This window comes from Chelon labrosus, assembly GCF_963514085.1.
Source record: "Chelon labrosus genome assembly, chromosome: 12".
Taxonomy (NCBI): Eukaryota; Metazoa; Chordata; class Actinopteri; order Mugiliformes; family Mugilidae; genus Chelon; species Chelon labrosus.
The window spans coordinates 16,508,455-16,514,454 of record NC_140345.1 but is presented as its reverse complement, the minus strand read 5'-3'; positions in this window follow the sequence as shown (position 1 = coordinate 16,514,454).

The following is a 6,000-nucleotide window of genomic DNA, read 5'->3' as shown; positions in this document are numbered from 1 at the left end:
CACATTTTCATTTTCTTTGAAAGGACAAACAGATCCATTACAAAAAGATGTTGTGAACGAGGAAAAAGTGAGAATTAGGAAATTAAGCCCGCATGAGTGCACCCACACATTTTCACTTGCAGGCGTAATGGACCAGTTGGACGGGACAGCTTGCTTATGTTCAGGAAAAACTCGTCAAATACGGAAATTCGAGTACAAACGCACGCTCGTGTACGCGCGCACGTCCGCAATCCTTTACATACACATATGCACAAGCATATGAGTGTACAGTATGTGTGTATGTCACATTTGCATGCACAGCACAAACATGTCAACACACAGACAGAGGGGTAGGTATCATTTAAAAGACTATTCTCCCCATACACTTGAGCCCATATCTGACTAACAGTGTGGAACCTGCCAAATGTGGGCGCCAACTGGTGCCCATCCTCAGGCAATCCCTGGACTTGGACTCAGTACAACAAATTGTATCATTGTGGTATGTGTGTGTGTTTGTGTGTGTGTGTGTGTGTGTGTGTGTGTGTGTGTGTGTATTATGGAGAGGCTGCAGGGATAGAGAGACAACATAGGTTTGTGGTAAAATAAGTACACATAGACAAGACATGGAACCTACCTTTCTCATATGTTTAGACTTGGTGTTTTCTAGCAGATCAGTTTTGATAAATGGCTAATCGTTAATGTAATTCTCAGTCAAAACAAGCAAGTAAATAGACAAGAACAAATATTTAGTTGTTGGTACACCCTTGACAGGTCGCCAGTCTATCGCAGCATTTGCAAAGTTCTTATGCAGAATTGTGTGTGCTCTTGTCCAGCTATCTTTCTGAGGACCACCTTGAGTTTTACACCAAGTGGGGACATTTCGGCTGGTCGTCACTTCCTTACAATTTGGTTAAGTTTAGGATTAGGGTTAGGGTTAGGCACTTAGTTGAGACGGTTAGGGTAAAGGGATAGGGAATATATTATGTCAATCAGTGTCCTCACAAAGACAGCCATACAAACACGTGTGTGTGTTTGTGTTTTATGTTCTTGTTTTTATTGTTTTATTTAGTTGCTGGGGCCAAACTCTTGCGGAATACAAACATGGCTGGGCCATTTTTCTAGCCGTCCAACTCTTTGAGGGTAAAAGCCAATTTAGATTTGGTTTTAGGGTAAAACTTACACTTAGGTTGGGGTCAGAGTAAGAGTTCGGGTTTATGCACTTAACTGAGATGGTTGGGGTGAGGGACTGGGGAATGCATTATGTCAATGGAAAGTCATTTCAAAGACAGAGACGGTGTTTGCGTGCATGTGTTTAAGAGAGAGAGAGAGAGATCATTCAGGCTTACATGTAACCTAAGCATGTGTGCCATGTGTGTTTATCCCAGACACCTAACTGTGCATTTGACAGAGATTAATAAGGTGTACCCCCCCCCATCCCGGTACTATCATATGGACCCTATATTTTGCTAAACTCAACATAAATAAAACCACAGGATGCCATTTGCTTGCAAAGACACAATGTTCTTTACCACTGCCGCACTGACAGAGAAAGAACAAAAAGATAAAGAAGCACTGATACAGAAAGAACGCAAAACGGACACTGGGGTGACTTTAAGAACCAATGTTTTCCAGATGGTGTTTCAATTTTTATTTATTTCTGGGGAGTGATGTAGTTGGATGACACGGCTGATGAGAATATTTTTGTGAGGCGCCATGGGACAAATGAACCACTGTAACGAGAGCAAGGTTAAAGAGCCTATTACACAATCTGCTTAGATCACAGTCAGTACGGCACGCTTGAATGTAATGCCCTTCTCTGTGTCTTTTAAAAGAATTCTCATTTTGGGTAATGGACATGCCGTCTCACCGAGAGTTAGGTGAGAGCAATGAAAATTTCACACCAGTGTAGTGTTTAGCTGAGAGACTGAGGTAAGACATGTTTAGCCCAGGCTTAGTGTGAAGGCTTTGAGGGCATCTATCAAAGGTTCAGCAACCCCAAAACTGTTTTACTTTCAGCCATGTAAAAGTACAATATCAGACACCATACTGTAGTTTTAGGTTGCATTAACATATAGGTCAACAGTACGCACTTTCAACTGAACTGCAACGACAGTCAAAAAAAGTTGATAGAGGTCAGATGTCTGACTGAAACTCTAGGGAGAGTTTGAATTTTATTCAGTGGAAATCCAAACTTCCATCAAATGCAAATCTTTCAGATCCCCTGTTGAATCTAGTTAGATTCAACTTTTTGCATTTACAAGGCAGTTGTCTGAAAGAGTGCCAAAATAAGAACAAGATATCTAAAATCATGTGCCTCCTCTCATTTAAAAGTCAGTCTCAGTAGCTGAGTAGCTTTGTGGTGAAATAAACCACTCACAAAACACCTGATACTGAGAGTAGACTACATGTTGGTTCTGATGGGTGTTGAATCTCATTTACTGAAACAATATAATCCACACCAAGGACTCAGAGCTGTGGTACTGATAACATGTGTCATGTATTAGTCAATAGAGTATCTGGATTTGGCAACTGAAGGCATCTAATGATGATTAGACCCTGAAATAGAATGTAAGTAAATACGTCCCAAACTGATTCAGAGCACTGAGATAAGGATTTTTTGATTGTGTTTATTCCCCTGTGAACTAAACTTCCCAAGTGCTGTTGACTGAATAGCTTAGGGTTTGGCTGTCTGTTTAAATCCTGTACTGAAGCGGATTCTGACACATTTAGGAGATAACAAAGACACTATATTCTGTAGGAATGGTATACGTTCAAAAGGTGCACTGTAGGTTTGGCTCATAAAAAGGACAACCACAAGTTAACTGGATAGCTGCCTGCATATGTTTACAAATGGAGACTTTCTAGGATGTGGGGTGCTTTCATGCCTAGGGAGTTGTTCTGAAGCCGGGATCGTTTATCCCACAGGTGGGTTTGTTTGTGCTGATGTCAACACAGTAGTCACACTCTGTTCTGAAGCAGATGAACTGAGCTGAGCCCAGTTAGAGAGGGTGGTTTCAGCCCGATTGCAGTCGCTTCCTGGAGCAGTTCGTTTGCACCGTGAACACACGTTAACTGTGGACTGACACAACTTCCTTGTAATTAGGTATCTGGCAGCACAGTGCTGCTCCTTCAAAGGCGTCTGGCAGCAGCAGCAGTGCACCTTCTCATCTTAAACAGGATAGATAGACAGATAGATAGATAGATAGATAGATATTTTGATATTTTGATATTTTGAATATGTTGTTTGTTCATATGCAGAAGACTGGTATACGGACTACATAATAGCAATAGTACCCACACATTTCCTGAACTCCTCAAATCCAATTTTCCTCTGCAAAACTATGACCAATCACAAAAGTGTGCAAGAACATAGTGTTGAGGGCCCGTCAGAACTTCGTCTTGATTGCTTTGTCTCGATTGCCCTGTGAACATGAACCGAACAATGAAACAAAATTGTATGAATTGCTCCCTGAATCCGAACGAAATTGGGTGTGAAAGCACTCAAAGACACACTTGCACAGATGATCCGAAACTTGAAAACACTACGCTGGTATTAATGATCTTATGTTCCACATCAATATGCTGTTGACTGGAGAGATCACTAAATGTCGAGTGAAGCTGAATGAAGTTGAATTTAACCTAAAAGACTAAACAGTTAACAAAACAAAAAACAAAACTCAGGGATGCGAGTATATGTCTCCCCACACGGGCACCAAAATACAGCATGTTTTCAAGTGACAACTCCTACATATTCCAATACTGGAGATTTTTGTTTTTACCAGCTACAGCTAAGTTAACAATCTTAAACTAGTCAATGGCACGTCACTATTTAGAATAAAGTAGAATTTTATTGCCTCCAATGAAATTTTACTTTATTGGAGGCATCCAACTTGAAGACTTAATATTATTTTTTTATATGCTGTCTGCTGCATGTGATGTTTAATATTGTTTTCTGCATTATTTTTTGCTAACTGAAGTGGTATTGTCACTGGTAAATATGCATAGTCAACTGACATGCTGTTATATACATTATATGATTTGCTGTATTACAGCAAATTGCAAATAGAATTTATTTTGACATTTTAATACTCAAATACTGTGTAAAATGCCCATCTTGGTCAACACTCACATTGCCAGTACAAAACAATTATCTTATAAGACTGCATATTATCGATATTATTTAGGTCATTTTGATCAAATCTCTTATACGTGTATGACCAGCTGAAAACCTGGAGGGAATGAGAGAGAGTATGTGTGGGTGTTAGCAGGAGAGATGAAGGGGTAATTAGAGAACACGCTTGTATTATATTCATTCATCCACCGGGGAAGTCCAGCAACACAATGGTTAGGCGCACAGAGACAAACTGCCACATCTCCAGGTGTAATTTATTAGGGAGTGATGGTAGATAATATAGATGCCCTGGCTCACATAGGAAACAATGTGTTATCCAGTTACCATTACACACAGCTAGCATTGCAAAGGGACGAGATTAATGATGCACCTGTTTGGTCTATATGGAATACAATGGCTTGCATGTATTAGAACTTATTAAGATGCCAGAGATGGAGAAAATGAAGAGGTGGTTATTGGGAGATTGGACTTAAGAGAAGATAAGAGGACATTGGAGGGGGGAAAAAAAATAGAAAAACACAAATGTGAAAGGCAGGGAAAAGGCAAGGGAAGAATCCAGCGAGGGGAAGGAACAGACGAAAGACATAAAACGGGAAGGGAGAGAGTGGAGAAAAAAGCGAATACTTCATTAGACAGTGGAATATACCCAAGTGCTCCCAGAAAGCACACTAAATTAATCAGATACATGTACATTGATGCCACAGTGCAGATAGTATTATCAAAGAGACCATTGTGTTAGGTTTACTATAAATTAATGTCCATTAAAAAAAAGAGCAGCGTCTACAGTGTTGGCAATAAAGGAGCATATAAGCAGGGGACACATTTATCTTCCATAATAACAAGAAAACATTAAAGCATCGGCATTAACGCCGAGACGTGATGAGAAGTTTTCCTTGTTAACTAGTTGCGCCAAATAAATCGTACTCCGGAACAGCTCTCAGTTCAAAAATGTGTCACATTTATTAATTTTAGCCACATTTCAGAAGAATTACAATTTTTCCCTGCTATGAAAAACCTAGATTCAAAATCCATTCTACCAAATACAGACAGATTGAAGTCCCACTGACTCCACCACGGAAGAAGAAACAGTTTTTCACACTATTAAGAAATGACTGATAGGCAAGAGTGACAATGTTCCAGACTCCGTGACAACCTTCTATCATTACAGTATCAAATGACCCCTAGGGCTATATTACAACCACCCAGTGTCACCAATTACTAAACAAAGATAAGTTGTAATATCACAAACGTGCATTTATACTGGTCTGTTGTCAAATGTTAATGTTGCATGGAGGTCATTTGGGTGCACTTTGAGCCTGCGTCGGGGCATTTGATGGACGGACATACAGCAAATTGCACGCTGAATGAATGGCGGAAAGGTGCTGAAGCAAGACAAGTAGGGCCATTATTATTTGTCATAAAACAAGAATAAGAAGCTTAGATGTGTCCTTTTGGGCCAAGGCTGCTGCTGCCATATTTCAAGTTGAAGACACAAAATGTGGTTCTTCTGCTGGCGCCAACACTTGTGTCACGTTGCCCATATATGTGAGGAAAAATAGTGTAGCACAAATAAAGAAATCTCTACACAGATTCTAAAAATGAAGCAGCTATACTCTTTGCTTTTAAACCAGACCCCAGCAAATGATGCCCATATCTCAGATTACTTGGTTTTGATATGCACCATCTTCTAATATCTTGCAGTGCTACATTCTCAAGAATCTCTCATGGCAGTTTGTGTTTATGCAGCTAGTATTTAGACTTGTAACTTACTTTGTTGAAATTTATGGGGGAAAAAAAATGAATAACTCCAGGTTTCACAGTCATAACAGGGGCAGAAAATTAGATGCAGAGCCAGAGGATGATGATACGGGAAGCATCAGACAGATTAA